The sequence below is a fragment of the Otolemur garnettii genome, unplaced genomic scaffold, assembly GCF_000181295.1.
Source record: "Otolemur garnettii isolate 467f Iridium unplaced genomic scaffold, OtoGar3 scaffold00271, whole genome shotgun sequence".
NCBI lineage: Eukaryota > Metazoa > Chordata > Mammalia > Primates > Galagidae > Otolemur > Otolemur garnettii.
The window spans coordinates 470,756-478,389 of NW_003852666.1; the positions used below are offsets into that span (position 1 = coordinate 470,756).

The 7,634-nt window shown below is 42.9% G+C and overlaps 1 pseudogene; it reads right to left on the reverse strand.

Annotated features, from left to right (window-relative positions):
- Window positions 1-6,347: 6,347 nt before the first annotated feature.
- LOC100941645 lies at window positions 6,348-7,165 on the reverse strand (annotated as a pseudogene).
- Between the last annotated feature and the right edge of the window lie 469 nt (window positions 7,166-7,634).

Consider the following 7,634-nt stretch of genomic DNA (forward strand, 5'->3'; position numbering starts at 1 on the left):
TTCTCCCCCCCCTCCCTTTTTTTACAGTAGGCTGAAGCACGCATTGATGTTATCTGCTTGGACCAGAAGGCATCTGTTGCCCCAGGTTTAGTTTGAACTTGAGATCCTTAAAAAAAAAAAAAAGTTAAAAAAAAATTCAAACTCTTGATCCACTGTCTGAGGCCTCATCTAGTTTCCTGGGAAAATCATCCTCAATTTCCTCATTGTTATGCTTAGTTCTTGCCTTCACCCGAGTATAATCCTAAAATACTTCTGCCTAATCAAGCCAAGTACTGGCTAGGTTAGCACCAGGGCTTTTAACTCCAAAACATACAGTGTGCAACCATGTCATGGGCTAATTGTCCCCCCACCAAATGCATGTGCTGAAGCCCCAACCCCCAGTGCCTCAGCAAAACCTTTAAAGAGGCAATTAAGTTAAAATAAGGCCCTTTGGGTAGGCCCTTATTTAATCTGACTGGAGTCTTTGTAAAAAGAGAACTTTGGACACAAACCCCAGACGTGCTCCCACACAGAGGGAAGACCATGGTAAGACATACAGAGAGGATAGCCATCTGTAAGCCAAGGAGAATGCCCTTGGGAGGATCTGACCCCTTGGTACCTTGATCTTAGACTTCCATACTGGGAGCTGTGAGAAACAAATTCTTGTGGTTTATGTAGCCCAGCTTGTAGTATATTGTTCCTGCAGCCCTCGCAAACTTACATCAACCATTTACATGGGAACATACCTCTGTATGTTGTATGCTGAGGAGGGGAAAAAAGGAGATTCAACCATCTTTGATATTTTTGGTTACAAATAGTCTCATGTAACAGTATGTCCATTTATGCTAAATATTCTGTCTCCCTTTTTTTTTTTTTTTTTTTTTAGCACACATCACTAAGCAGCCCATATTCCAAGCCCCACTTCTCTAGAGCCTCCTTTCTTTTTGAAAGCCTGATTGATTATGATACATAAGCACAAATTCAGGACAATGTGGTATCATTCATTGGTCTGCTTGTCAGTCAAATCAAATGGCCTAGATATAGTATAGGCCTGAGGGACTCCAAGAGATAATCTAGGTAAAAAGTAATCTAGGTCACTCTGCCTTACGGTTTCATTTTTTTCCCTATAGACTTGTGGGCCCATATCGTGTCCAAAGCAAAGTGCAGGGATAAATATAGCTGCGTGGAAACTGTGGAAGCTGAATTTGTAGGAGGGAGTGCAGGGGAAAGCTGAGCAAACATCTAATAATTTTGGCCAACAGGGAAAGCCATTTGGGACATCTTGGGTATAATATTCCTGTTTGCTGTTTATGGCTCCATAGCAGATTTCTAGGTATAAATCAGGTAGCTGTTGATTTTTAAAAAATACCTCTATTTCATATTTCAACGTAGCATTTTGACTCTTTTTATCTCAAACCTTCCTATTCTTGTGATTATTTATCCACTTAGCAAACACTTTTAAAGCCTGGTATTGTGCTTGGCATTGGAGTTAGAAGCATTTGTCAGACATCCAACCTGCCTTCAAGAAATTTCACCCTGTAGGGAGGGGACAGTCAAATAAACACATAATTACAGTGATGTTTATGAGCATTACTCACTTTACTCAGAGGAGTTCTGTAAGAAATGGCCAAAGGAAAAATTGTAAGCCACCTGCCCTTCTCTCTGGGGGACGTTGCCTGATGTCCTCCACATGAAAGTACCTTTTCTATGAAGACCTGGGAGAACCTTCTGAGGAGTCATGAAGATTCTCTCCCCAACCCCCTGGGTTTTGGTAGCATTGGTAGAATTCTCACCACAAAATTTGTAACATAACACAATTTTAGGAAATGGGTAATACGGGTTGGTGTCAGAAAATTCCTCCCTTTGCAACAAGCACCCCTCAAACTCACACACACATACAGAGGAAAGGAAGCAGTGCCTTGGGCCAGGCTTTCCTCACTGTCATATTTCTGTGAGAAGGCCAGGGGTGTAGGGGTAGGGTGAGAAAATACAGGCAGGGGGCACTGGACGGGTCGAGGAAGGGTTGATGGAGCGTGAGGTCAGGGGGCTGCACTTGGAAGTTCTGGCTCCTCATGTAGGATGAGATAACAAGATGGTTGGGCCAGAGGTAGCATTTCTGATTCAGAGCTCTTCCCCCATCTGCCTCCCCTCCCCTAAGCTCATTTTGTAAAGCTTTGGGATCTTCACAGGAATCCCTTCAGTAAAGAACTATCAGGGGTGTTAGTTTTTTTTTTTCTCTGCTGAGAAAACCTTTTTTTTTTCTTTTTCTCTGCTGCACATTGGAAGAATAAGTGTTGTCTTGGGCCACACATTAAATATACAAACACCAATGAAAGCCTATTAGCCAAAAAAAAAAAAAAAAAAAAAAAGTCTGTGCATACTTTTTGTGATATCTGACATCACAGATAAATAAAAATACTCTTCAGAAAATCAGCAGGCTGCCCAGACTGCCACAGGTGGGATGCCCCTGGTTAAATCATTGAGATCACTGTATATTTCCTCCAGAGAGGGGTAAGTAGGGTGCATTCATTATGGGTGGAGAAGGGATGTCCCCCCTAGTCAGAAGAGTGGATCACCTTCTTCCAGTGGATTAGCAGGCAGAGAATCCCATCATCCCACAGCCCATACACAGCGGAGGAAACAGAAGTCATCTACTCATGGAAATCATTCATAGTCACTTTGGGGGGCAGAAAAATCAAAGGAGCCTCTTCCATGTGCCAGCCAGAGCCCTATGGCTTGAACAGGAACATGCAAGTCCCTTCTTGGTGTTAGCTTCTTAATGAAGCAATTCCTAATCTTCACATTTTTGTCCTCTATATTTAACATTTATAGTCCGATTTACTTAACTATTTCTGTGAACAAGCTCATTTGGAAATTCGAAATAAACTTAACCTTGTTTAGAACAAATACTTAGTGTGTGAAATCATGGGTTCCATGTTCAAGCTGTATTTTCATAAAAATAAAAAGTAAAATTTCCCAAAAGCAGTTAATTTGTGTACTACTGAACGTCTTCTCATGTGCTGGTTTGGGTGACACTATCCTAATCTATTTATTAAAAAGTTATTTTGTTTTTAGACTTAAGAAATGTGTAAATCCTTTATAGAATGTGGTGAATGCTATAGTTTGGTTGTTTGTCCTTCAGATCTTATGTAGGAATTTGATCCCTAGCATTGGAAGTGGGGCCTAATGGGAGGTGTTTGGGTCATGAGGGTGGATTTCTCAGGAATAGATTAATTAGGAGGGTAGGGAATGGGGTAGTGAGTGAGTTCTCACTCTTGTTATAGTTCCCAAGAGGTGGTTGTTAAAAAGAACCTGGCACCTCTTCCCCTTGGTTCCTCACTTACCATGTGTTATCTGCACATGCCGGCTCCCGCCCACCTGCTGCCATGTGTGGAAGAAGCCTGATGCCCTCATCAGATGCAGTCACTGGTGCCATGCTTCTTGTACAGCCTGGAGGAGTGTGAGCCAAATCAATGTCTTTTTGTTATAAATTACCTATCAATGACCCAGCCTTGGGTATTCCTTTATAGCAACACTAAATGGATATACAGTGATATATAAACAAAAACAAAAGTGGGTATCAACACACAATGTTGCAGTCTTGGGAGGTAAATTCTTATTGGCTCTCTCCTTGCAGAAGCCCTTCCTGGAGTTTGATGTTGTCCTTGCTTATGGAATGCTGACCCCTGTGCATGCCATTTCTGTAATTGGGGGATTCTGTCACAGCAGAACTTGCTCAAGGACAGCATACTTAATTTCTCACTTTCTGACTCCGTGAACAACTTCAAATTTGTCACGTTAACTGTAAGAAAAAAACCCCAAACTTATGTCTCCAGGTAATAGGGCCACCAAATAACCAGTTTTACACTTTCTCTATTTTCATGATGTTTTGGCGTACTTTGGACTATGCTACTTCAGCTCTGCTTTCAAAAATCATGCTTAAATGTGCAGTAATGTTTGTTTTTTGCCTGAATCAATATGGTAATTGTAAAGCCCTTCCTCTACTTTGGCAGGAGAGACTCAGAGGATGAGGGGTGTCTTGGAGACAGTCCTCAGTAAATCTGTGAACCCCTTCCCATCCCTCATCCTACCGTGGTATGTGCCTCACCGTCGGCTGTCTACTTGTGCCAGCCAACTTGCCTGCAAAGCTACAGGGCGGCTTCAAGGAGTGAAGTTTTATTTATTTTTTTCTTTTAAAAAGATTTTAGAAGCAAAAATAGCCTGTTTCTTTCCTCTGTGGATCCAGATTGATAGTTGATCCCTCTCTCTTTTTCCCCACTTACAAAGCTCAGTGGCACCTTTTCCAACAAATGTGGTCTGAATGATCCCAGCTTGTGGTGGCCTAGAATAGTTACATTATGGAAAATAAACTGGAAAGGAAGTTGGTTAAGACACAGAGAGGAAGCAATGGGCAGTTCAATTTTTTGAGCATTGGCCAATGCTCCCTTCTGCTACGTAGCGGCCAATTTTATTGTTGGGCAGAAAAACCCACTGATACATTTTTCCAGGTGATTTCAGAGAAATATTCCATGACTGCCTTGCCAGCTATAATACACATTGAAAGTTATGTGTTTTAAAAAGCCAGAGATTTTGTATAATAAGATTTAAGTAAAGAACTGTGACATTTTCTGTGAGCCAAGCAACCCAAACCTTCCTTTCAGAGGAAGGACATTTTAATGGCAAAAGAGGAAGAATAAACTTGTGGGTTTGTTTTCTTAACAGTAACCCCCACCCCCCAAGATTCAAATCAGCTAAAAGGTGTTTGCATTTAGATTTGTGTGTGCTGCTCTGTAAATTGGCCCTATCCCCTGCATCACTTTCTTAACCTGATTTTATAGCCTGGTGCCCTAGCATAACACATGATTTCAGGGACATACAGAAATCAAGCTTTAGTTCTGGGTACAACAGCAGCTTTGCTCAGAAGGGAATGGAAGCTGGCCCTGCTGCTCACCATTTGAGATGAAGCTCATTGCCCCTTTCAGCCTCTGTCTTAGAACTCCTGCCTGTGACAGCTCGTTGCTGGCTGTCCTGTGAGTTCTGAATCATGACATCTTTTAATATAATCCTCAGAATAGTCTGAAATAATATCATTATTCTTGTTTTAACAAAGAAATAAGCTCAGAGATATTCGGCAACTTGCTCAAAGTATCAGAGCTTGGAAATACCTGCCTCTGAAAGCTATGCTCCTCCCTCACTGCTGCCAGGGTTGGAAGTCGCTGGCAGTTTCACACAGGGAGTTAAGATTTCCCCAAGTGTCTCTCTTGATGTGCTAATTGGCCAGAAATTTCCATTTAATCAAAGGAAAAGCTTTGTCTTTAGGAGGCTCCTCAATGCTGCAGGAGATTCTTGTCCATGTGTGTTGGGAGAAGTTGGACTTTCAATAGTTCTCAAACTTGTTCTGAATGCAAACCCCCCAAAGTCACAGTGCTTTTTTGTGTAATACAATGAAGTATGAATATATCAAACTTCCGGCAATTGAGTATAGGATTCCTCTTCACATCAGATGCCATGGCATACTGCCATCATTTTGGCCTCAAGAGGTCGAGGGGGAGGTCATATGTGTTATGACAAAGGTGGGGTAAATTGCTTTAAGTTGAGAACAGTTAATAATATTACGTTTATTACTGAAAACTGAAGAAAATAACTGATAATTCTGCAAAAGAGCATCTGGATTTTATGCTTTTATCTAAGCATGATTTGAGAACTCTTGGGTTAGCTAGACGACTCCTTGGAAGAAATGGGTAAAAAAAAACACAAAGAATAGGTAAACTTCAGTGAGAGGAGGAAAGGGATGAGCAAGATGTAGCTAATGGCCTGAACAGAAGATAAAGATACCAAGTCAGCGACACTAACGGCAAATTTTCCTACTTTGCATTTCTTTTCAAGCTGCCCTTGAATTCTCTTTCTCCGTCCTTTAGTCCTGGGGCCATGGTAGCAGTGCGTACAGAGAATATTTGCTTGGATCTGTCACAAGAGAGCACACAAAACATGGTAGTCATGAGGTCTACATGTCATTTAAGGGAGTGCTGATTTGGACTTCATGGAGACATGTAGCATCACTCTAGTCTAGAGGGAAAATAAGTTGAAGGAAGTTCCCTAGAGTCGAAACGAACTTTTGTTCCTCCCCTCACCCATCTCCAAAGTTGGGTCATATCATGAGACACTCTTAGTACCATACTCGACACCCCGATTCTTGCTTTATTTATTTATTTATTTTGAGATCTGAGGTGCTTTTACTTTTATTTCCTTCACTTTAAGCCACTCATGAGCTTTCCCAGTGATCTCTGGGTGGGGGCAGAAGGGAGGTGGTGTTAATCATCATCAGGGCTGTGGCCCAGTTGGCCTGAGGGTACAGGCAGGGCCAGCCCTTACTGGGGCAGCTGGAGGAGCACAGACTGCCCTGCTGGCAGGTAGGTGATGTTCCAAGAGCATGACAGCTGGAACGCAATGTCCTCTGCAGCCTCCAGCTTGCAAAGCTTGATCAGGCCATCACCCGCTGTGGCCAGTGAGTTGGCAATCAGCTCTCCTGCCTTGGAGTCGCCCTCGGCAGAGATGATGGCTGCCTTTTTCTACTGCTCAGGCTTTTCCACCACAAATCTGGCTCTCTCTGCTTCCTGCTGAGCCACCTGTTTGGCTTCCACTGCTTCTGTGAACTCCTTCCTGAAGGTCAGATGTGTCAAGGAAATGTCATCCAGGATGAGCCCAAAGGTTGCTGCTTGCTCCATAAGGTTATTGCTCACCTGCCTGGAGACTGACTCTCTCTGGGTGATTAGCTCTCCAGCATCAAAGCGAGCCACCAGTTACTTGAGGATCTCTATAGTAATAGATGGCAGCACATGCTCATCCTAGTCCTCTCCAATGCTGGTGAAGGTTCAAGGAAGCTGGCTCACCACAGGCCAGAAGAGGATATGCTGCGTGATGTTGACAGTCTGTAAATCTTTGCTACTGGTGATGACGGGCACGTTATGTGGTCCAGAGCGGCAGTCAAAGATAATTAGTTTCTGTACCCATGGGATGAGAAAGTAAGTCCCTTCCCCTACCACAATGTCATGCACTCCATGGATCGGTCAAAGCTGGCAGCTGTGTGTCCAGGATCCACATTATACAAAGCAGAGTTCACTATGCCTCCTGCAATGACTAAGGCCAGGCCGAACTTGCTGATGGACTCAAACACTTTGGCAGCCATGTTTCCTTCTGTTGGACCCACTCACACTGGCTTCCACTCTGACCCCCACATGAGGAATCCATTTAGATTCTTGATCTAAAACAAGAATCTTTTTGTTTTAGATTATTTGCTTTTTTAAGGGTTAGTTGAAATCCATTTTCTGTCACAGCTCTCTTCCTATGTTTACCTTCCTCAGCATCAGAAGCCCAGATCTGTCAACTCGTCAAGAATCATAACCTCTCATCTTCCATCTTTCCCTGTCTTCCCAAACCTTTAAACTATGTCTTTTGACACTTTTCGTTTGCCATTTTCATTCCCTTTCTGAAGGGTTATTTCTACTTCTTGCCTAACAGAAAATTGGCCATCCCTTAGGGGCATTGCTTTTTCATGGAGACCTTTGAATGGAGGCCGAATGCGAATCGCAAACATCTTGTGTGCCTCAGGTGCAACTTCTTCCTGTTTATTTTCCTTCCTCCTTCCCAATTGCCAG